General features: G+C 41.3%; 1 protein-coding gene across 1 annotated transcript in view; it reads left to right on the forward strand.

Moving 5' to 3' along the window:
* lrmda (leucine rich melanocyte differentiation associated) overlaps positions 1–26425 on the forward strand; it is a 694153-nt gene that overhangs the window by 331296 nt on the left and 336432 nt on the right. The window lies entirely within an intron of this gene.

Consider the following 26425-nt stretch of genomic DNA (forward strand, 5'->3'; position numbering starts at 1 on the left):
TTTCACATGGTCTCGAGGCCAATTTCAAGGTGCGAATGCATCACAGTTGTGCACAGATTATTTGATTGCTGCCTTACAGAGCAAGCATCTGTCTTTTATTTCAATGAGTAGGGTTTTGGAATGAACTGGTTGTGGTGGGGTGGGATTGAGGGGTAAAAGAGAGGGAGGCATGGGATGCCTAAAAACAGAGAGAAAAAATATGCATGCTCTTAAGTTAACATGTACTAACAAGGAACTGCAGATGCTAGTTTACTAAAGATAGAACTCTGAAGTAGGGTCCTGACCCGAGTCATCACCTATCCATGTTCTCCAGTGATGCTGCCTGACCCGTTGTATTACTCCAGCATTCTGTGTCTTTCTGAGGTTCTTAATTTTACAGTTCTATAAAACTACACTACCATTTAGCAGAAGGATTAAGATATTTTGTGTTAGATAGTTTTTTTGCACTTTACATGGAATCATTGTTACAGCACATGCAATCCATTTGACCCATCCAGTCTATAGGATACTAGGAGAACAATCCGACCACTCCCATTCTCCATGGCTCCACAGGTTAATCTTGTATCCAATTACCTTTAGACGGAGCGATGGATTCTGCTTCCACAGTTGAATTCTGTTCTGTGAGTGCATAATTATTGCTCACGCATCCCTCTTTACCTTTTTCCTCAGTGTATGAGGAACAACTGAACTCCAACTTACTTGCAGAGAGTCAGGCCGATTAAAATCTATTTTTTACATTGTCTGATGTCAATAGTCAAGAGTGTTGTATTGTCATATGTCCCAGATAGAACAATGAAATTCTTACTTGCTGCAGTACAACATAACAGAATATGTAAACATAGTACACTGTGTAAAAAAAAATAATGATGATGATAGTCTATGTAGTTCAGAACTTATTTTAGAGGTCGTAGTGTTTAATAGCCTGATGGCTGTAGGGAAGAAGCTGTTCCTGAACCTGGACGTTACAGTTTTCATGCTCCTGACCGTTCTTCCCGATGGCAGGGGTGAAACGAGTGTGTGGCCAGGGTGGTGTGGGTCTCTGGTGATGCTGGCTACCTTTTTGAGGCAGCGACTCCGATAAATCCCTTCGATGGAGGGAAGGTCAGGGCTGGGCAGCGTTCACAACTTTTTGCAGTCTTCTCCGCTCCTGAACGTTCAAGTTGCCGAACCAGGCCGTGATGCAACCATTGTGTGGGAACGAAACAAAAATTCGTATAATGATCAAATATTTGGGCATTCTTTGTAATTGTAAATTAGTCAGAACGTAGATAGACACAAAATGCTGGAGTAAAATAGCGGGACAGGCAGCATCTCTGGAGAGAAGGGAAGGGTGAAGTTTCGGGTTGAGACCCTGCTTCAGACCGCAGATCCAGGTTGAGCAGTTTGTCTTTTATGGTCTGCAGATAAATGTGTGCATATAATTTAAACAATAATAAAGTGAAAAACCTAAATCTCCCTATTGTTAGAGTTTAATCTTCATGCGATTTGCAGGACAAAAAGGAAGTATTTGGGAGTTTATTCAACTGTTGTAATTTACAAAAAGGGTGTAAGCTTATATGCTTTGTCACATCCAGAAACGAGCAACTATAGATTCTGGTTTAGAAAACAGACACAAAGTGCTGGAGTAACTCAACGGGTCAGGCAGCATCTCTGGAAAATATGGATATATTTGACGTTTTGAGTTGGGACCTTTCTTCAAGCTGTACTCTGTGCCTTACTTTCTCCATCTATTTGCTTTTTGTGAAGTATAATGTTACTGCAATGATCAGCTAGTATTTTGTATTAGGTCTGCAGGTTGATTAGACTGTGTAAATTGCCCCTAGTGTATAAGGAGTGAATGAGAATATAGGTGTGCGGGCAATCAATGGTCGGTGTGGACTCGGTGGGCCAAAGGGCCTGTTTCCATGCTTTATATCTAAACTAAACTAAACTAATATCTTTGAATGAAACACTTATTTCCTCCCTAAAGTCAATATAAACGGAAACTGAGGATATGTTTCAGTAAATATCCATGTTGTCCTTATAGCCTACCCCACACCCCCTCTACTTCCTTCTCCTGACTGAGGTTTAAACACCGTGGTTTAGAAGAAAGCCTTGGGACTGATCTAGGCCAAGTGGAAATTCAGCAATGTCATTTAATAGAAAAATCCCTATTCAAACTGGATAGTTCCTTATTCATTTCCTCAGATTATCATCAAATTTATGTCACCAGCAAAGTAGCTTTATTGAGCTTCACAGAAATATTCCTTTGCTTTTGTTGTCATTAGTTGGCACGCTGACATTTTCATATATGTCTCTGCTAATGTCTCCAAATTACTCCATCCAGAAATGTAACAATTGAGCAGATAATTTTAATAAGATTTAGCTTGACTTCAGACTGTGCTCTTGCCTTTCTTTATAGAACGCAAATTGTAACCTGTTTTTAGAGCAGTGCGATACAGTGAACTTTAATGGGATTTGACAACATCATATTAAGCACAACAACTACGCATAATGTACCGAAAAATTGGACGTGAAATTGGAAACATAGCTGAGAACAAAGTAAATTTACATGGTTTGGTAGTTTGAATGTCTGATATCATATTCTCTCATGCAAGCCTCATGAAAAGCAAGGGTTTAACAATGGATATCACCAGAAAGTGCTTTTAAAGTTAAGGCTGATGGATGGCTTGTCAAAAAAAATAATTGTGCTTGTGGGAAAGTCTGGATCCGCGCTGAGGGGGAGAGAGGAGAATATACAGAGAGGGTGATGGGAAGTGACAGTGGTCTGTCAAAAAGCAGTGGCTGCCCAGAGAAGTGTGAAGCTGGAGCTGGAAGGTGGCAGTGTAGAACAGGCTGTCAGAGCAGGAAAGTGGCTTTAATATGGTGAAAAGCAAAGGAATCCGCTTGTCAACCTTGCTCAGTGGTGCTGAAAGAAGAAGGGAACACAGTGGAAAGGTAGAGATTGCAAGTGAAAAGTGCGCAGGAAAGCATAGAGCAGGGAAGTGCTAATAAAAAAAATTGTTACCGACAGAAAAATGGCAATTAAACCTGGGCTGTCCTTTTGCATCTTGTTTGAGCACGTTTATTTGAGCTGTCACTGATGATTCCAATATTAGGCATTTTGTATTCCTTCTTCATTATCTTATCTGCTTCAGGGATAACTGGGTATGCTTTCCAGAATTGTCACAGATTAAGATTTAATCTTTTTTTTTGAAAACTCTTTGCATTTTCCTCTTAATGGAGTCAACATGCAGTAGATTTGATTTATAATCAGACTCTGCTTGTGTTGGTCACCAGGTTAGTCCGCTTCTATTCTGGAAGGAATACTTTCAACCAATTCTTTCGCCCAAGTTAAAAATAGAAGCAGAAAATGCCAGAAATACACCGTGAATCAGTCAGCATCAAAAGAAAAAGAAACAAGGGTCAATATTTCAGGTTGAAGTTCCTATCCCAGAATTAGGGGGATGAAAAAAGTTAGTTTTATGTAACTGGGTAGGTGGGGTATGGGATGGAGAGGGCAAAGGGAATGACTATGTTGGGTTGAGATCAGGGTTGCTGAGGGATGGGTTATTGATTAGAAGGTGACGAGGAAGTGTGATGTGGGCAAATAGCAGGACAGTGTGTTAATGCAAAGTGCAAGGGGGAGGGTGCATTGTATGGGGGCACAATATAGTAGCACATGCCATGGAAAAAATGACAGGTTAAAAAAAATAGGCATTTCTGATATAGACAGCTACAGCGAGTTATCGGAAATTGATGACTTTGATATTAAATTTGGAAGTTAACCCAGCTGCGATAAAAGATGTGAAGGAAGGAGTCTGAAGAAGGGTCTCGACCCAAAACGTCACCCATTCCTTCTCTCCAGAGATGCTGCCTGTCCCGCTGAGTTACTGCAGCATTTTGTGTCTATCTGCAATGAAAGGTAATTTGATCTGAATGTCAACTTTTTTATCTCCACATGTGCTGCCTGACCTGTTCTTTTCTGCATTATTTTTTGATTTTTGTTTTAATTGCAAATTTCTAGCAGTAGTGAATAGGTAGAGAGTGACAATAAGGTATGTGCCCATGCTACTTAAATATGCAATAATAATGTGATAATGTAGTCATTATGCAGAAATTAGAATGCATGTTTTTAAGCTTGAGCAAAAAATTGGGGAAATTAATCTGGTGAAATGGCAAAATGAACGAGACAATATATTTATTTTAAATTATTTCTTCACTAATGAGATAAAAACTTTGTTATACATTTAGCTCCCTGTTGTATCGTTTTTGCAAAATAAAAATATTTCCTCTGCATTAATAATGTAGAAAGCATACATTGGCTCAATATCATTGGCTCCACTTTGGACTCATTAAAAGAAACTTAATGTAAAATGTTCTTGAGTTAGTGGAAAGAGCCAATAAATGATAATTCTGCTTTACATTTGGGAAGTCTCGGAACAATTTAGCAAAATGCAGACTCATTTGTGTAAAAGTACTAAATGTATCGGATCCAAAAATCAAGAAAAGCTATTGTATAAATTGTTGGCTGTGGACGAGGCTCGTTTCACTGTTTTGTATCCCTGCATTATCCCCTCTTCCACAGCCAACAATGGACTATTTCTGAGGTTATCGGTGCTGGCTCTGAATTATTCTGCACCTTTTCATACCACTAGTTCACTCTCCCCTGACTTACGATCTGAAGAAGGGTCTTGACCTAAAACGTCGCCTATTCCTTTTCTACAGACATGCTGCCTGACCCGCTGAGTTACTCCAGCATTTTGTGTCTATCTTCCATTATACAATCCTTTGCTGGTTTCATCCCAACATCCCACTACAAAACTACTTCCACTCTTACAGTCAGTTTTCTTGTCAAAGCGGTCACCCATGATGTTCCTCTGGGCTCTATTCTAGTCTCCTGTAATTTATCATCTGCTGCTTACAACTACAAACACACTCATCCATACTGATAGCAATTTGTTTCATCTCTCCATCTTAACTGCTAATTTTATGGTTGTCTTTTGAACATAATTTCCTCCAACTTTGTCAGGAGGAATAAGACTAATCATTCAACCATCCCCTTCCTTTGCTCACGAACCAAATCTCTCCTAAGTTATGTTGTACTCTGATCCTCTGGTTCTTGGCATAATTATGATTCCACACCTCCAAAGTTGGATCTCCCTCCCTGCCCTTTATGGGCTTCTTTCCTTGCTCCTGTACCACTGCTGCTGAAAACCATTTCCACGTTTCTCTTCTTGCTCGTGGCATCCTATTTCAAATACTGTCCCTCCAATGTCAACTTTCACTCCATAGAATACAAACTCCTGCCTTTGTGAAACCACTCTACCTCCATCGCTGCTTTCCTCTCCTGAATCTTAGAGACATTGCCTGAAATCAAACATATTTTCAGACAGTAAGACCTATTTCCCCCTCCCTATTGCTCCAGACAGACTATGGAAAGGAAAGCCTAGTGGTACCCTTATAGTCAGAGGTGTGGAAATACATAATGGGTATTAAGGAAATGGCAGAGATTTAAGCTATTTCTTACACTGGGTATATTCTGGGATTGCTCATATGGGTTAAAAGGAAGCAAGCATAACCACGAGAGGGAGAGGGAGAGAGAAAACAGGGAACTACCGACCTGATAGCTGAATATCAATGGCATCTAGAACATAGGATATAATAATGGGACACATGAACAAGAATAACAGGATTGTCCAGAGTCAGCATAGACCAGTGAAAGGAAAATCACAACACAAAGTTCTGGAGTAACTCAGCAGTTCAGGCATCATACCTGGAGAACATGGATAGGTGATGTTTCAGGTCAGGACCCTTATTCAGACTGATTGTGGTGCTGTATCTCTAAAACAAAAAAAACTAAAACCATAAAAACATTCTTGCATGTTTGACAGAGTTATAGCCTCCAAAAGGGAGAGAGCTGTTTGAACCAAGCTAAGAAGACATTTCTCAAATTAAACTTTGGAGGTCTGTGAAGCTTGTCATGTTCACTCCAATTAGAGATCAAGAGGATTTTTGTAATAAAAAATCAGGGGATGCTGGTATTATTCAGGCAAATATCAATGAAGTAGAAGTTCAGCCATGATCTTGGTGACCCTTGGAACAGGATTGAAGGGCCAAATAGCCAACCCTTCTCCTATTTTTATGTTCTTATACATCCGCGTGTTGGCTGTGTACTTGTGAGATTCACCCCTACCCCTTGATCCCCATCTCATGATTTTTTTACTGTTAGGAACCTCTGTCCCTTTCAGATCTGCTGGAAGCTCATCATTAAAGATTTTTTTGGATTGGGTAAAATTCAGTTCATTATCTATTGTCAACAAACTAGTTCACTGTTAAATGTGATATTATGGAATAGAGTTTTATTGTAATGCTGACTCTGTAGTGCATGCGGTATAATGCTAAGCAAATGTTCCTAATAAATCTCTTTAACTGGCTATAATTGCAAGCTAAGATGCATTCATCTTGCCGAACAAGGAGTAATCGCCATTATCTGAGCATTTATCAAATCACAATAAACTTATAAATGCATCTTCACTTACACTGAGATTAACCGTAACTGAAGAATTAATCGTTTATTTTTTCATTTGTTCTATCTTCATAATTTAGGGTTGAAAGAAACAAATCTCTATAAAATTCTATCCATTCTTGGTAGCTGATTTTCTCTCTTCCCTCTTCCCCACTGTCATTCCATCAAATAAAATGTTGTTCTGCTCTGACCCTCCATTCCCACCCTCCCTGTTATTGGCAGCTGACCATATTAGGATAAGCAAATGCAATGAATAAATTGTCAGTACTTTCACAATTTAGTTTTGAAATCTTTTATTTTTGTCTTTTTGAACGTTCAAAATTATGATCAAGTTTTAATTTCAAAACGGACCACTGCTATATCTTTATTCACTGTTTGGGGGCTATGATTAGTGTTATCAAACAATTTAGTTCCAAACAAGTTAGGAACAATCTCCAGCTGATGTTGAAAGGCTTGGGTTGAAGTCCTTGGGTTGAAGTCCAAAATCTGTACACAGTAGTTATTTGTCCTGTCGTCCTACGTGATACAATTTACAGAGCCATAAAACCACCAAAATGATTATTGTGATCTTGAATCATACAAGAGGATTTCAATGAGCTTTCTCAGATGTGTCAACATTACTACGTCTTCAGACTGGTTCAACTTGTCAAAGTGGATCCTATAGTAATAATGTTGAGCTTTATTTCTTGACAGCCTCCACCAAAGTGTTCTGCATCATTGGCAAGTGATGAAAACAAAAATCTGTGGCATTCTAACACCTTTGCAAGGTCTGTATGCGTTGTAGGGAGGAGATCAGAGCATTTCCTCATTCAGTTTTGAATGGCACTAGCATGACGAGTCTACAGCTTGGACACCCACGTAACGTTGGGTGTATGTCATCCACTTAGATGAAATTGGTGAATAATCAGTGTTGAGAAGCAGAAATTACCATTGCAGTCCATGGAAAATGCTTCTCTTGATGTTATCAGACTTGTATCTGTCCTAGGAGCGACTAGGCTTGTATACACTGGAATTTAGACGGATGAGAGGGGATCTTATCGAAACATATAAGATTGTTAAGGGGTTGGACACGTTAGAGGCAGGAAACATGTTCCCAATGTTGGGGGAGTCCAGAACCAGGGGCCACAGTTTAAGAATAAGGGGTAGGCTATTTAGAACGGAGATGAGAAAAAACGTTTTCAGTCAGAGAGTTGTAAATCTGTGGAATTCACTGCCTCAGAAGTATGCATTCAAGAGAGAGCTAGATAGAGCTCTTAAGGATAGCGGAGTCAGTGGGTATGGGGAGAAGGCAGGAACGGGGTACTGATTGAGAATGATCAGCCATGATCACATTGAATGGTGGTGCTGGCTCGAAGGGCCGAATGGCCTACTCCTGCACCTATTGTCTATACAACAAGAAAAGTTTTATTATTATACAGTTTAGTTTACTTTAGGGATACAGCGTGGAAACAGGCCCTTCGACCCACCGAGTCCATGCTGACCAGCGATCACCTGTACACTTGTTTTATTCTACATATTAAGGATAATTTACAGAAGCCAATTATCCTACAAATCTGCACGTCTTTGGAATGTGGGAGTTCTCAGAGAAAACCCACACAGTCACAGGAAGAACGTATAAAATCTGTATTGACGGCACCCAAATTCATAATCGAACCCAAGTCTCTGGCGCTGTAAGGCAGCAACTCTGCTGTTGCGCCAATGTGCCACCCTAGTAAGTTATTTTATTAGTTTGCAAGGGGACATGTTAATTTATGCTTTTTTTACAGTTCTGTTAAAGCTTTTCCCGTCAAGTTTTACATTTCTCTTGACATATTCTTGTATTCAACTTTCACTGCCCTCATCAGTGATTTGGTTCTCCTTTGCAAAGTTCTGAAATCATCAGATAGGCTGTGTTTTTTTCAAGCATGGTACACATTTCTCTTTAATTTACTGTCTCCTGATGGCCAGAACTGATCCCTTCTTGTTGTTGAGCTTTTGTGCCATAAAGGGACCTTTATTATGCGTAACTATAGATTCATTCTTTAAATGTTCGTTGTTGGCTTTAATGTTTTTGTCCGCTTCACCAATGCTCTCTCAGATTACCCTGGTTTTAGATTCTACTAAATCATTGTACTTTATGAAATTCTATCATTTTATGATCACTGTTCACTAAAGGACCCTTTACTGCCAGATCATCAATTAACCTTTTCTCCATCCATAAACTGGATCTAAAATAGTCTAAAAGGGCACAAAATGGTGGAGTAACTCAGCAGGTCAGGCAGTATCTCTGGAGAACATGGAAAGGTGATATTTCAGGTTGAGAATCCTTACTTCAGACTGATTGTAGGAGGGGGGAGGTGGGGGGGGGGGGGGTGAAAGAGAAGTGGCAGGACAAAGTACGGCAGGTAAAAGATGGAGAGGCAAGCTTTTATTTTGACAGTCAGATGGTTCTACGCCCGCACCTCCAGACTCAGGAACAGCTTCATCCCCAGGGCCATAGCTGCTATGAACCGGTCCTGCTGAGCCGGATGGTCACATCGCACAGTGAACCGGCACAGATCTACTTGCACATTATTCTGTTTTAAAACTGTTCCAATTTGTTTAATTGGGTTGTTTAAATTAATACTGACTAGCTAATTAATTTATTGCATCGTATGGGAGGCGCATTCCCAATCTCGTTGTACCCCTATACAATGACAATAAAGATATATTGTATTGTATTTAATTGGAACAAAGGTGTAGGAAGGAACTGCAGATGCTGGTTTAAACCGAAGATAGACACAAACAACTAAAGTAACTCAACTGGTCAGGCAGAATGTCAAGTTCCAGGAGGACATAATGCCCAGCTGTGATCACTGTGCAACCATTATCTCTGCAATGGCTGTAACATTATACCCATTTATTTTGATTTGTACCAATTATTCACCTATCTCATTAAAATTGTTTCATGCATTCAGTTAAAAAGGCTTCAGTTTTTACCGTTTAACTATTTTCCTCTGATTTTCAGTTGAGGTCTACACCTACACCTGTGCATTCCACAGTGACTTCTCACACCCAATGGTGTTTTGCCTTCAGTATCCAAACACATTGCCAAAAAAGTCTGAAGAAGGGTCTTGACCTGAAATGTCACCCTTCCTTCTATCCAGAGATGCTGCCTGCCCCACTGAGTTACTCCATCAGTTTGTGTCTATCCTCACCTTGAAATTCCCTATCATCTTCTTAATTCCTTCACCGTTTTAGTTTAGTTTGGAGATGCAGCACGGAAACAGGCCCTTCGGTCCACCTGAGTCTGCACCGACCAGCGATCCCCACACATTAACACACACAAGGGACTATTTACACATACACCAAGCCAATTAGCCTACATACCTGTCTGTCTTAAAGTGTGGGAGAAAACCGAAGATCTCAGAGAAACCCACACGGTCACGGGGAGAATGCACAAACTCCGTACAGACAGCACCCACTGTCGGGATCGAACCGAGGTTTCGGCCGCTGCAAGCGCTGTAAGGCAGCAGCTCTATCGCTGCGCCACCGTGGCCGCCTCTTTTAACTTCTCTAAGATTCTCCTTAACATTCAGCTCTTTAGCCTATCATTAGAGAATATTCGTCTTTACTAAATGTACCTTGGGGAAATTTTCCTCCAATAAGTGCCTTATTTAAAAGCAGTCTGTGGTTGCGCCTGGCACTAATCAGGAATGTGTAGCAGGCCAGCTGCAACGACACTTGATCTGTTCACAACAAAATAAGTTGAACTACAAACCAATGTATCTGCCACTTTGAACAACCACTCCCTCAATCACCAGCACTGTGACCTACAAATATTCTATTATTTGAAGGCCTCGCAAAAACTGGCAAATCTCTTGCATCCTCAAGTTCTACTTTCAAGGACATTGATGGCAGACGCAATGGGTTGCTGTCACTGTCAGTCTCTCTTCCAAGTCTGATGAATAGTCTTGCCTCTCCATCTTTTACCTTCCAAGCCTGATCTGACAATAGACAATAGGTGCAGGAGTAGGCCATTCGGCCCTTCGAGCCAGCACCGCCATTCAATGTGATCATGGCTGATCATTCTCAATCAGTACCCCGTTCCTGCTTTCTCCCCATACCCCCTGACTCCGCTATCCTTAAGAGCTCTATCTAGCTCTCTCTTGAATGTATTCAGAGAATTGGCCTCCACTGCCCTCTGAGGCAGAGAATTCCACAGATTCACAACTCTGACTAAAAAAGTTTTTCCTCATCTCTGTTTTAAATGGCCTACCCCTTATTCTTAAACTGTGGCCCCTGGTTCTGGACTCCCCCAACATTGGGAACATGTTTCCTGCCTCTAACATGACCAACCCCTTAATAATGACCTGCTGAGTTACTCCAGCATTTTGTGAATAAATCCCTTAATAATCTTATACGTTTCGATAAGATCCCCTCTCACCCTTCTAAATTCCAGTGTATACAAGCCTAGTCGCTCCAGTCTTTCAACATAAGACAGTCCCGCCATTCCGGGAATTAACCTAGTAAACCTACGCTGCACGCCCTCAATAGCAAGAATATCCTTCCTCAAATTTGGAGACCAAAACTGCACACAGTACTCCAGGTGCGGTCTCACTAGGGCCCTGTACAACTGCAGAAGGACCTCTTTGCTCCTATACTCAACTCCTCTTGTTATGAAGGCCAACATCCCATTGGCTTTCTTCACTGCCTGCTGTGCCTGCATGCTTCCTTTCAGTGACTGATGCACTAAGACACCCAGATCAGGTTGTACGTCCTCTTTTCCTAACTTGACACCATTCAAATAATAATCTGCCTTCCTATTCTAACCACCAAAGTGGATAACCTCACACTTATCCACATTAAACTGCATCTGCCATGCATCCGCCCACTCACACAACCTGTCCAAGTCACCCTGCAACCTCATAGCATCTTCCTCACAGTTCACACTGCCACCTAGCTTTGTATCATCGGCAAATTTGCTAATGGTACTTTTAATCCCTTCATCCAAGTCATTGATGTATATTGTAAATAGCTGCGGTCCCAACACCGAGCCTTGCGGTACCCCACTAGTCACTGCCTGCCATTCTGAAAGGGACCCATTTATCCCCACTCTTTGCTTTCTGTCTGTCAACCAACTTTCTATCCATGTCAGTACCCTACCTCCAATACCATGTGCTCTAATTTTGCCCACCAATCTCCTATGTGGGACCTTGTCTGGACGTAGATCGCTGCATATCTATTGTTACAATAGCAAAGATCCTGGACCACCCTGCCTTGAGCAATTGTACGACAGTGGTTCACCAAGACTACAGAGTGCCGTAGTTCCAATGTCCTGTGTTCAACTCCGACCTCCACTGCTGTCTGCGTGGAAACAGCCCTTTGGCCCAACTTATCCATGTTGGACAAGATACCCCCATCTCCGCTCCCCTCACCTGCCCGCGTTTGGCCCATATCCCTCTAAACCTTTCCTATCTGTGCACTTACTTAGCCATGTAAATGTGGCTATAATACCCTATGAAGATGTGCGTTTGCTCAGTATTCAGTTTTCCACCTATATTCCAAAGACCTGTGGGTTAGCAGGTTTATTGACAATAAATTTGCACCTGATGTGAGTATTAGAATTTGTGGGCAATGATGCGAATGTGAAGACATTAAAATGGGATAAATGTAGGATTGATATTGGTAGGTGCTTGGTGGTCAGCCTGCACATAATGGCCTGCCTCTGTATTGTACTTATCGAAACGTATAAGATTATTAAGGGGTTGGACACGTTAGAGGCAGGAAACATGTTCCCAACGTTGGGGGAGTCCAGAACAAGGGGCCACAGTTTAAGAATAAGGGGTAGGCCATTTAGAACTGAGATGAGGAAAAACTTTTTCACTCAGAGAGTTTTGAATCTGTGGAATTCTCTGCCTCAGAAGGCAGTGGAGGCCAATTCTTTGAATGCATTCAAGAGAGAGCTAGATAGAGCTCTTAAGGATAACGGAGTCAGGGGGTATGGGGAGAAGGCAGGAACGGGGTACTGAATGAGAATGATCAGCCATGATCACATTGAATGGCGGTGCTGGCTCAAAGGGCCGAATGGCCTCCTCCTGCACCTATTGTCTATTGTCTATTGTATTACCAGGAATAAAATCTACCAAGAATAGCACAAAAATGGGTAGCAGTTGCTGTCCTTCCTTGTAATGCCTAAATCCTAAAAATGAATAGATGTTGGCAACCAAACATTGTATTGGTTACAGCTTCTATTGATACTAAATTTTTGATTTTTTTTTAGTGTCAGTCATCGTTATGTGAAACAAATGAATCTTTTACATTTATTGTTGTTAGTCTTTCCCTGTGAGGATGGTGAATCTGGGATTCTTTGGCACAGAAGGCTGTGGAGGCCAAGTCAATGTATATTTTTAAGGCAGAAATAGATAGATTCTTGATTAGTAAGGATGTCAGGGGCTAAGGGGAGAAGGCAGGAGAATAGGGTTAGGAGGGAGAGATCGATCAGCAATGATTGAATGGCAGAATAGACTTGATGGGCCGAATGGCCTAATTCTGCTCACATCACTTATGACAAGTTTACATGAGTTATCTGCCAGAATATTAGTCTCTTTTAATTCATGTTGCATTCATTTGTGTCCACGCTGTTGGTATTTTTTATTAAATTATTTTAATTAAAAAAAAACTATATATGAGTTAGATGGAGCTCTTAAGACTAACGAAATCAAGGGATATATGGAGAAAGCAGGAACGAGGTATTGATTTTGGATGATCAGCCATGATCATATTGAATGGCGGTGCTGGCTCGAAGGACCAAATGGCCTACTCCTGCACCTATTTTTGATGTTTTTGTTTCTTTGATTAAATAAAATGAAAACCTTGGGTGTTTTGTGTCTGAAAGTAATATTCTGTGACCTGTGAAAATAGCAGTTTTGTTCACTGGTGTGATTTTCTTTTTCATTGAAGGAAAATGATCACAATGTTTATAGTACAATCTAAGTCAGATATGAGGTAAATCTGTCACTAAATGGGAAACGAGCAAATAACTAATTGGATCCAACTGTTTATGGTATTCTCTGCAGGGCAGAGGCTACCAGGAAAGTTGGAACTCACTTCACTTGTAGCTTGGCCAACATATGGAGTAAATTGTATGTTTTCCCAAAGCATTAATGTCTTGATTTGACAGCTCAAAATGACAGGGCTTTTGGGCTTGCGATTCTGCAGGCAAACCTGAAAACTTAGATTTCTTGTCTTCTGCCAGCAATTTCTGAAGCATATAATCTATTTTGTGCACGGGACCTTAAGGAATGCAAGGTAAGAAAGAAAATATTACCTAATATGGCAATGATCTCCCACATCTTTTCCATCTTTTTTTGTGAAGCTTTCACCTGATCAAATTGAATTTCCATTGAAGATTGAAAAAATAAAAATACACGCCAGTTGAGAAGATTTTTATTCTGTTGACAACAGAGGTGTTGCCATTTGCAGGTTACGTTACGTGGTATGTGAAACATATGGAAGGAAGCAAACAGCCCAGTTTTAATTTTTAGAGATACAGTGTGGAATCACTTTGGCCCACCGAGTCCACGCTGATCAGCAATCACCTGTACACTAGTTCTATCCTAAACACGATGGACAATTTACAGAGGCCAATTAACCTACAAACCTGCACATATTTGGAATGTGGGAGGAACCTGGAAGAATCCCACGTGGTTAAGGAGAATGTACAGAACTCCATACAGACAGTACCCATAGTCAGGATTGAACCCAAGTCTCTGGCGCTGTAAGGCAGCTACTCTATTGCTGCACCACTGTGCTGCCCCTAAGAGCACTCTAAGAGCACTGGGATTGCAGGAATCTACACCATTTCCCTACAACTTGGATTGAATCTTATGCCAGAGAGATGGGGTGAAGTGTTTCCCTGCCAGTAAAGCAATCAACATAAAATCAGTTTGACCATTTTCCGTGCAGTCTCTCTCGTGGGCACAGGACTACTGTACCAGACTCCTTCATCTGGTTGAGTGCCTTTCAGAATAGCACAATGGTGTAGCTGGAAATTCTTTGAATGGCTAAACTTGAAATGATTCAGTGAGATTTTTGACTGCGATTCATTGCGCTTAATATCTGAACTAGATGGTATTCTTCCCTGAGAGAGTTCATTCAGACCTTTGAATCCATGCTTGCTCTATGTAGCAACGAAGGAGAAAGTGCTGGAAAAACTCGGTGGGTCAGGCAGCATCTGTGGAGGGAATGTGCAGCATTCATATTATGTATGCTCAAGAATAGGTTCTTCGAAGCAACCATCAGACTCTTGAACACGACGAAACATGAACTGAACTATGGACTGTCTTTGGTTGCACTAATGACTTTAGGCCTTTTTGCACTAGTATTTGCGTTATTATATTTTTTTAGTTTATTATATGTTATCTTCGTATTGTGTTTATGGGCCAGTTATCATCCCGTAAGTAAGAATTGATTGTTCTGTTGTCAGTAACTGTGACAATTAAACACTCTTGACTCTCTCTTGCCCCCATTATGTTAAGACGTATGCATGCTGTTGCGATGTGATGCATACTTATTTCCCTCCATTCTTATCCTCGTGTTCTCTTTCCTTTCCTGACCGTGCTAATATGATTGGAAAACTCTGAAGAAGGGTGTCGAGCAAAATGTCGCTAATACATTCCCTCCACAGGTGCTGCCCTACCTGCTGAGTTCCTCCAACACTTTGTGTTTTATTCAAGCACCTGCTCTGGTTGAACTTTCCCACTCTCTCATGGACGACACTGGAGAATTCTTCTTCTATACGTTTACTACCCCTTGGACAAATTAGATTAGATTTAGATTAGATTAGAGATACAGCACGGAAATGAGACACTTTGGCCCACCGGGTCCGCACCAACCAGCGATCCCCGCATATTAGCACTGTCCTATACACACGAGGGACAATTTTTACTTTTACCAAGCCAATTAACCTACAAACTTGCACGTCTTTGGAGTGTGGGAGGAAACTGAAGATCTCGGCGAAAACCCACGCGGTCATGGGGAGAACGTACGGACAGCATCTGTAGTCGGGATGGAACCCGGGTCTCTGGCGCTGCAAGCGCTGTAAGGCAGCAACTCTACTGCTGTGCCACCATGCCGCTGCTCTGCATGTGCTGTGCTGATAAATTACAGAAAACCTACAATTAAGAACGATGACAAGATATGCCTGTGAACCATGATATTTGAAGCTCAGCATTTTTGTAGAAGATCTGCAGAAGTGGAAAAAACCGCAAATCCATAATCATTCTCTTTTTGCTTCTTTCCCAGTTTGTCTTTTCTTTACACAGGTGCAGAATACTGCTTTCAACATTGTTATTTCAGATTTCCAGCACCTGCAGTATTTTTTGGCTTTCATGCGGTAATCAATAGTCAGCGTGGATTGCAGAAAGGAAAAATGGTGTTTGGCTGACAGCAATATATACAGGGGCAGGACAGAAGGAATACATGGGTATAAATCTCCAAAAGGGACATGTTTAAGTGTTATAAAACAAAATAATGTATGTGCGAGTCTGAAGATAGTTGCAGGATGGTGCTGGCCTTGAGCGGGCAAGCAATGAGTATGGTCATGAGGTCATAAGGATTAGGAGTAGAGTGAGGCCATTCGGCCCATCACGTATACTCCGCCATTCAATCATGGCTGATCTATCTCTCCCTCCTGACCCCATTCTCCTGCTTTCTCCCCATAACCTCTGATACCTGTACATTTATGGGTGAAATGTATTTATTCAACTAGCATTGGGTTGAAAGTGTTGCCGCACAGACATCACTGTTTGACCCACTGTTGTTTACAAATGGCTTTAGTGATTACAATTTTGAAAGCATTAACAGAAATTCTAGTCTCACAACAAGCTCAAAAGTTTGAGGTGCATATGGCAAATAATCAGTGGAGACGCAGGGAACTGGATGGGAGACACTGGATGGGAGACATTTTGGGTCGGGACCATTCTTCAGACTGATTATAGTAAGGGGGAAAAAGCAAGAAAGGAGGAGGAGGCAGAATAGGTCCTCTAACAAGAAGACACGAGTACACTGGCAAAATTATTTTGCAAGTTTACAAGTGCAAAATTTTGGGAATTAAAATTCAGACTTTATACGATCTGAATCGTGTAAACTTTATTCATCCACGGAGGGAAATTGGTCTGGCGGCAGTCACAACACACAACAAGGTACACGAAAAACTGGGAATTAAAAGTGAAAACAAAAAGAAAAAGGCAAGCGACTGTTGGCTGGCTGCCATGTGCACAGCGCCATCACTGGAACAATGAACAAACAAACAAGCAAACACAGACTTATCCCCTGGGAAGAGGATTCTAAACTAGAGTGCCAATCCCTCACCCCCCCCACCACACTAGGTCCTCCTTTGTTCTCCCACCGTCCCTCACGGTGGTCCCCACCCCCCACGCCAGGTCCTCCATTGTTCTTCACGGTGGTTCCCCCACGCCGGGTCCTCCATTGTCTTCCCCTCCCCCCCCCATGCTCATCGACCGTTGATCGCGGGTCGATCGCGAGGCCCCACCACCGCTGAGGCCCCACCATCGTGCCGTCGCGGCTCACACTGCACGCTTGGAAAATGAAACTCTAAATAGGGTAGAGGAGCAAAGGTATCCCAAATATTGCTAAGACAAATTAAAGGAAAAAGAAAATTAGGCAGCAGGATTTATTGCATTGATCAATGGTTAGGTCTTGCCGGCCTTGTGGTGAAAGTTGGTTGGACTACACGTGGAATGCCACATGTGTTTCTGGTTGGTGTGAGAAAGATCAGAGAAGTCTCAGTAGGGTTGAAAATAGACATTTAAGTATGCTATCAGATACATTTTAAGGAAAGGATGGATTTAATTTTCTGTAAAAACAGTAGAAGAAATCAGAAATGCAGCATGGAAATGGACACCTTGGCCCACTGAGTCCACACCAACCATCGATCACACATTCACACTGGCCCTTGCTATCTCACCTTCACATCCACTCTAAGTACACTGCGGTCAATATACAGACGCTATACAGCTGTTATCAGGCAACTGAATCATCCTACCACAACCAGAGAGCAGTGCTAAACTACTATCTACGTCTTTGGTGACCCTCTGATTATCCTTGATTGGATTTGGCTAGCTTTACCTTGCTAAACCTTATTCCCTTATCCTGTATCTATACACTGTTAGTGGGTCGATTGTAATCATGTATTGCCTTTCTGGATAGCACGCGACATAAGCTTTTCACTGTACCTCGGTACATGTGACAATAAACTAAACTGTAAGTGGGCTTTGAGGTGCCACTTGTTCATTGGCATTGGCAGTCCAGAGGGATAATTGCAGCGTTTTTAGCCATCCATCCGTGCACATCTGTCTGCTGCTTGGCTTGTGCAGATGTGATTAAGAACTGCCCTTGAGGTTTGCAGAAGATTGAAGCCAGGTCTGCAATGTGCAAGACCCTCGTGGCGTTTGTCACCTCTCGTGAACTCCTTTCAGATTTCCTTGTTTCATTGGAGTTCAGGTTGTAGGCCAAAGGTTAAATACATTGGTTTGTTTCAGCATCACTCTGTGAGGTGCTGAAGGATTGCCATCACATTAAACTAACAAAGTGCCTTATTAAACCAAGGAACCTACAAGGAAGTAGTGAGAGTCCTTCCAACCAAAGCTGCAGCTGGTTCTAACCAGTTTAAGCCCAGAAGTGTAACAAGATATAGGTAGAGAGCATTTGGTCACTGGAGAGAGTTCTTAAAGAGCTGTACACTCAATGCAACACAAGCCACATCCATTGTGCTGTCAAAAAGACTTTCATGTCCAAGTACTGTTGATTCTGATTTTCAGCCTTGCATTTTTTTGGGTTTTCATACAATAATCAATAGCCAGCATGGATTGTAGAAGGGAAAAATGGAGCATAGTTGATATCAATGTAATCTCAGGGGGGGACAGAAGCAATACTGTGGATATAGTTTGTATAAAATTCCATAAGAGATGTGTTGAAGTGTTATAAAATGAAATAATGGAGGCATGAGTCTGAAGATAATTGGAGGAATAACACTGGCCTCAAGAGCAAACAACTAGCAAGAGTAAAAGATGGCCATTGAGACTTTCATTGGGTTAGAAGTCAAAAGGACACAAGGTGCTGGAGTAACTCAGAAGGTCAGGCAGCATCTCTGGAGAACATGGACAGCAGACGTTCCAGGTGGCGACCCAAGACCTATCCTTGCCCTATAGAGATGCTGCCTGTCCTGCTGAGTTACTGCAGCACTTTATGTTCCTTTGTATATTAACCTTATCAGATATAGCTCTGAGAGCTAACGGAATCAAGGCATATGGGGAGGAAGCAGGAACGGGTTACTGATTTTGGATGATCAGCTATGATCATATTGAATGGCGGTGCAGGCTCGAAGGGCTGAATGGCCTACTCCTGCACCTATTTTCTATGTTTCTTTGAGTAGCACCTAACATATACGATTAACTGGTGATAAAACTTCCATCAAATGTTATTGAATTGAATGAAACAGCATGGAAACATGGCCTTCAGCCCACTGACTCAATGTTAACCCACTTTTGCACCCACTCCCTTCACACTGGACTAAATTTACAGAGGGCAATTAACCTACCCGATGTGGGAGGAAACCAGGGCACCCGGAAGAAACCCACGTGGTCACAGGGAGAACCTGAAAACTTCACACAGACGGTCTGGATGGAACCTGGGTCTCTTGTGCTTTGAGCCAGCAGCTCTATTTGCTGTGCCACTGTTGTCTTTCCCAAACTTCTCGATATGAGCCCGAATGCTCTTGTTAAGGGACCTGGTCTCCTCCTATGGTTACAATGCATCTCTTGAAACTGATGTTGAAGGCTTTAGTTTTTACAAGTGCATGTAACCAATATAGCAAAAGTTTGACTTCGAAATGTTAAGTTATGTTGCAGTTGCATGGAGAAGCTTGTCTCTCAGAAGAATTGTTGATGCTTTGAAGTTTTCTCAGTGCTCTGAGTCTACATCTGCCTTCCTATTACACTCAAAGACAAATTGATTAATCGTATAAAAATGGGATTTCCTGTCCCAATGGTTGAAAGGATATTCTGACAGGAAAAATAACAACTGACCATCTGAGATAATACTGACCAAAATAAAATTTAAGGAATCTTCGCCCTTCGTGAAAGATTGATATCAGATTTTATTCTACATGCAAGATAGTGCCTCATCATAAGTAAAATGAAGCTTTCAAGGAAAACCAAAGCAAGTGTTGAAATGTAGGTCTGTAAGGGAGATCCAGTGCAAAAACAGACTGTTCAGCCCATTATGTGTACAAAGGCCATCAAATACCCATACCTGCACATCTTCCCCCTTCAAATCAGTCCGAATAAGGGTCTCAACCCATATCATCTCCTATCCAGAGATGCTGCCTGACCTGCAGAGTTAGTCCAGCACTTTGTGTCCCTTTTGTCTACATTAACCCAGTTTATCCTCCCCATATTCCCATCCATTCCCTTCAGAATCAATGCACGAGGGTCAGCTTACAGTGGCCAATCAACCTGCCAACTTTAATAGTTTGGGGATGTGGGACAAAATTGGAGCACCTGGAAGAAACCCACGAGGTGGCAGTGAGAATGTGCAAACTCCACAAAGACAGCAATGGAAGTCAATATTTGAACCTGGGTCCCTGAAGCTGTGACCATCATTCTGTGGCTGCACCACTATCTCTTGGCCATGCCCTTATTTTCTGTTTATTCACTTGGTCTCATGGCCTGATGGTGCCTTTTCAAGGGGTATGGGGAGAGGGCAGGAACGGGGTACTGATTGTGAATGATCAGCCATGATCACAGTGAATGGCTGTGCTGGCTGCTCGAAGGGCCGAATGGCCTACTCCTGCACCTGTTGTCTTTGTCAATTTTAACCACAAGAGTGGGATTGCAAACCTTCAAAATTATCAGTGCTTGCTGATAAAAATGATCATCCCTGTAATCATTCAATAGTTTGCAAACTTTGTCTTTGAAGGTTACGTTTTGAAGATACTCTTAGTTGGGGGATACAAACTTAAAATCGTACTGTTGGAAAATAATGCAGGAGAGAGCTGTGGTTGCAAGCCATGTGTTATCATTTTTATTGAAGTACATCAGGTGTCTTGTTTTAGTCAAAAACTGCACTATTATTAAATATTTGCAGGATACTCATTTGTTGGTGAGATAAGATGTAGAGCTTAATTAAAATACCCCAGTTGCTGTGGAGTTGCTATACAAGTAAGACTGTTTAAAAATCACATTCTTTGCAATGCGAGAAGTTGACCACAGTTGAGTTTCCCCCATTCCTTTTGCTTTGGAACTTACAATCCCTTTTAATCAGTTGAAAGTCGTCCATATACAAGGACACATAAAATTTATTGCTGGCCAGAGATGGATGACAAAAACAGCATGCATAAATAAAATAAGAGATGAACAATGATTGTGCTGTTGAAGACCTGGCTGAATAAGTATGTCAGGTACTGATTGGAAGAATGATAAATGGACTGGCCTAACAAAGGATTGACTGCTTGAAAAGACAGGGCTTTTTAATGGATGGAAGGAGAGGAGGCCTCATTTAAAAAGGAAGGGCTGTTTTCAGCAGAGATATGACAAAAGGAAGCAGACAAGCATTGATTTATGTTCGAGAATGACAGTTGAAAAATTCAACAATAATCATGACAAATGAGAAGAGATGCGGCAAGAAAAAAAATGCCAATACTTGGAGCTTGAAAAGAAATGCCAAGGTCACAAAGAGAGGTCCCGAACTGCTGCTTTAGACACTCTAATGGAACTATTGGAAAAGAAGGGGACAGGTTAAAATAGATGATTTGGGAAAAAGGGTTGAAGGTGATGCTATTTTCGTTTTTTTTCCCCGGCCCAAGGGATAAATAAAATCTTGGTCAGAAGTATTACTGAATGCTAAGGACAAATTGACCATTAAAAGAAAATCTATTAAACGGCAACCTCCCCTCCCCTCCCCCTCCCTCCCACCTCGCGCTGCCACCCCCATCCCCTCTCCCCCACTATCACCCCACATTTGAAATGGGGCAGAAATAAATTTAGGTAATTGCCGTGATGATTTTTATAATTTAGAGTCTTTTCACCAGCACATTATGTCTTTAGAAGAATCGGGGAAGAAACGGATAAAAAAAAAAATATATATATATAGTGGGAAATGATTAAATTACGGATTCTTATGCTTTGGCAAAGAAGATGAAGCATAAAATCTCCAATTAAGATGCTTTTTGCCGATCTTACAGTTTGCATGAAACAACAAGGACTGGAATGGCTAGGTAGATCAATCTATTCTATTTCAGATAAACTGTGATCTGTAATGGTTTTTCACATCTCCACTTACACCTGGGGCTGCGTTCAGGCATTAAGGGAGCAGAGCCTCTTCAGATGAAGCATTTTCTAATCAGCTTTATCAGTCATATCTGAATTTATCTTATTTGAGGAAAATGCCAATATATTAGCAGGCTTGTATGATACACAAGGTGACCCTACCAACTTAATGACATAATACATTATCCTTAATGAAGTCAATATCTTGTCTTTGAGCTGTCTGTCTATTGGGGCGATTAATTGCAGTGTCATTAAAGTTAGCTCTCTTTTCATTTGAGCTTGACAAGTCGCATAAAACTAATGTTCTTAGTTATCAGCCAGTGGAATAGGATGTGGGATGGAAGAAATTGCAGGAAATGTAAGGGGGACTGGCACAGCTGACTGAAGAGGTTTCTGCGCAGTGACAGATTATAATGAGTCTTGCATTGTTTGTGTTTAGTGTTGCCGGCTCTCTCTCGCATCCCCCTGCATCCCCCCTACATTTGAAACTGTGAGATGGGAAGGCTGTAATTTACAGTGTGTTATCTTTGTCTATAGCTCCAAGATGATATGAAGTAAATCAAGGTACGAGTAATGAAAGACTGAAAATTTATTCCTTGAAGCACAGTTTTAAGTGTAGTATCTGTTATAGTGGCACTGCCTGAAGACCCTGAAATGAGACTGGGTGAAGGGAAATAAAGAAGCATGGGAGTTCATGTTAATGCTGTTTGTCTGTGGTTAGTAATTGGGTTCCTCTGATGAGTTACGTGAAGACAAAGTGTGCATCCTAGCAAGTATTGTAAATCTTACATTGTTGGAACAAGGAGCAATCCTTACAGATATTGATCCGCGTCTGCTCAGAGGCAAGAAAAGCAGTGTGTTTCTCAGTTGGTGTCGAATCAGTGTCACAAATTACCCATGTGAAGACAGAACTCTGCACAGAATCCTTCCATTTTAATTCTTAACTTGCACTAATAATTAAAATTTTAATGGTGAACCATACGTTAGACACATTGCGTCAAAAATAAATATATTGATAGGAGCGATAGGTGTGCTGTTAAAATGCAATCCTAAATTGTCTTTTTATTCCAGACAATTTATTTATATGATCTGTGGTGATGAGCACAGGGACTATTATGATAGCATTTGTTCTAGTGTTAACCTTCTGTAAAAATAGCTTGAAATCAATTGATTAAAAAATGGCTTAAAGCAACATTCTATTTTTGTGTTATTTGTGCCATTATTGGGTTGGTAATTTGTATTGTTCTACTTAATGGCAAATCCAACCAGTTCTTTTAGTAATGTACTTTGTTTAAAGCATAATCAGGATATTGAAACTTGAACCGATAACTGAATTTATAACTACTCTATATTAATGCAATGGAAAGATAAAGGGATTAATATTATAATAAAGCGCATTTATGTGGACATTACTGATGTAGGATAAGTGCCTCAGGTGTGCTTGTTGTCACATACTGTTGATTTTATCCTTCTTTGAAACATAGAAACATAGAAAAATAGTTGCACGAGTAGGCCATTTGGCCCTTCGAGCCATCACCACAATTCCATATAATCATGACTGATCATCCAAAATCAGTACCCCGTTCCTGCTTTTTCCCCATATACCTTGATTCCTTTAGCCCTAAGAGCTAAATCTAGTTCTCTCAAAAACATCCAGTGAATCGGTCTCCACTGCCTTCTGTGGCAGAGAATTCCACAGCTTTGATCCCAGCTAGAATAAGATGGATACTAAATATCAGGTCCTAGCACTTACAGAATCAGTTGCAAATGAAGAAGTGTTGAGTGACCAACATAAGGATGGTTTGGCATGGCTGCGATTCCCCCCCCTCCCCCCCTTCAAATTTAAATGCCAAATGTTGGGGTCTAGCACTCCAAATAGGATACAGTAATACATGGCCAGCTATATAATATCAAACTGGATCCAATAATGTCTGTTTGTCCTAACAGAGTGGACAATTTTTGGTGATTTTTATTTCCTAAATCTTGATGAATACCCAGAAAGTTTTTTTGTTAATGAGTCCACAGCACCGTTTCTTCTTAAGTAATCATGTAGAGATAATGGATGTCAGGGCCCTTTCTTCTTGCCTTTGAGAAACTGGTGGTTAAACACTGAAGTCCTTTGGTTGAGGTTGTTCATTAGAGATAGTAGTTCCAGGATTTGAATTGAATGCTGTTAAAGGTGCTGAGATATATTTCCAAATCATGGTGGTGGGGGACTTGGAGTAGGGTCTGATGCTCTTGGGATGGGCATCTCACAGGTGCTATAAAAATATCCTTGATAAGCACTTGATGTCCTTTTTGTTGAGAGTACAAAATGTGGGCATAATGCCTTGGTACTGACGGCTGTGAACAGCGTGGTGGATGGGTTGGCACCTTGGAGGATTGCTTGGGTCTGGATGATGTGACTGCTCGAATGTTGTCCATGTCTCACCACGTGCAGGGGGAGGCTTCTTCATTTCCTGAGATGTTGACTTGGCAGTTGAACAATGTGCACTCTTCAGGTGGAATGAAGGCCACTGATGATGGTAGGGCCAAGAACTCAGACCTTGGGACCTCCATCTTAGGGCTGGGACGCATGACCTCCAACAACCAAAGTCGTCTTCATTTATATGAGGTCTGACTCAACCACTGGTGAGTTATCCACTTGATTCCACTGGCTGTAGTTATACCAAGGCTCCTTGATGCAATACTCATTCAAACGTCATTTTGATGTCAAACCACATCTCTGGATTGAAGCTTTTGTCCATATTTGGACCAAGTCTATGATGAGATCTGGGTGAGAATCATCCTGGCTGAGCCCACAAGGGCATTATTGAGCAGGTTATTTGATTATGCTCCTTGATTTCATTATTCAGTGATAACTTCCATGACTTTGCAGCTGACCGTGAGAAGAATGTTGGCCAGTAATTAACCACATTGGATTTGGGACAGTGTTCGGACCGATGCAGCACATTTCAGGAAGCGTTTATCACACCAGATTTCAGGGTGAAATGTGAATTTACTGGATCCATGACATCACCCTTAAATCTCTCTGAACTTGGATGATATGCAGAGCTGCAGTAACGTATAGCTGGCCATAATGTTCTGCCTCATGCACTCAGCCACCGTTAAAAATGTGGGGAAATAAAAAAGATTAAACAATCAGGGTCAAGAGTATGAATCTGGGAAAGTATTACTGCAATGACGTAGATGGGTGGACCCAGCAGATGACATGAAGGTAGAAACTGTTGTTTTTAGGCTTGGGTGAGTGGGCAACTCTACTGTGAAATAGAGTATGAAGAAGGGTCCCAACCTGAAGCATCAACTGTCTATTCCCTCCACAGATGCTGCCTGATCCATTGAGTTCCTCCCAGCACCTTGTGTTCTGCTCACTCTGAAATAGTGATTGTGTCAACAAGAGGTTTGAAATGAATGACTGTAAAAACTAAGAATTTGTAACACATTTGGCACTCTGGATTTAACATGGATTCCTGTGTGATTAATAAAAAAATCCTATTTTACAGAGAATTCAAAAGATATTAGCTCTCTCTAGGAATAAAGATCCTTCCCCTTGACCGACGCCCAGTGTACAACTGACATCTCAACTGTTTGTGTGCAAAACATATCATGGAAATATTAGTCCGGATAAAACCTCTTAGCTATTCTCCGATAGGACATCTGGGTCAGTTGAGTGCCAAGTATGCCTTGGTTGTATGATCTGACCCAGGCAAGTAAAAGCAAGACCCAAATTGAAAGCAAGCATGAAAAATTGTGCCCTCTACTTTACAGCTTTACAGGGGTCATTCCAAGTTAATTTCGCTCTCTGAGCTGAGAGATGGAGTTGATGGCATGACAAGAGAGCTTCTCAGAAACATAGAAAGCAAAAAAGGCTGTATGAGTTTGAATCATTGTTTTCACGGGCTTTTTACAGTATTCTGCGTACATCTATTGGGAGAACATGAGCTATGAAAATGGTGCATATTAAAATATGAAACAAAACATCACATTATGGGTGGAAAAGAGGCACAGGTTAGATAAAGGAGGCATATTATTCAGAACAGGGATGGACATTAAGACAGGAGGTAACAGTGAACCGAATAGTGGTTGTAGAGTTAAGCAAAAGGAGATCAGTTGTGCAGAAAGATGACATACGTATTGGATGGATGTTCTCGCAATGCTTAATGATACCAGGTGAAAGAACAGAGTTTGAGTGGATTGTGTCTGAAAAGATTCTGGCCTTTCCATGATCAGCAATTAATGACCTTGGTATTCACACATTGGCCTGGCAATCGAGACTGACGACTAAATTTGGTCAGGGGGCCAAGGTTTTGCTGGGAGTTGAATTGAATATTTGTTCAGTGATTAATTATAAATTATTTTTACTTGTCCAAGATGTGATGTTTGGCCTTTGTAGTTTTCGGTTCTATTTTTTGGAATGGTGCTGGATAACTAAAATCACATGTATGGGAACGAGTTATATGACTGTGGATGACAGGAATGGATTAAACTGTGGACATATCAAGGTGACTTTTGGAAGAAGCAGCCATGACAGCGGATGTGAATAATTTATCTCGATATTACTGTAAGGAATGCAGTCAGTGAAGCGTGTAGCTGTATAACACTGGATATC

Source organism: Rhinoraja longicauda, chromosome 35 (assembly GCF_053455715.1).
Source record: "Rhinoraja longicauda isolate Sanriku21f chromosome 35, sRhiLon1.1, whole genome shotgun sequence".
In the NCBI taxonomy this organism is placed as follows: domain Eukaryota; kingdom Metazoa; phylum Chordata; class Chondrichthyes; order Rajiformes; family Arhynchobatidae; genus Rhinoraja; species Rhinoraja longicauda.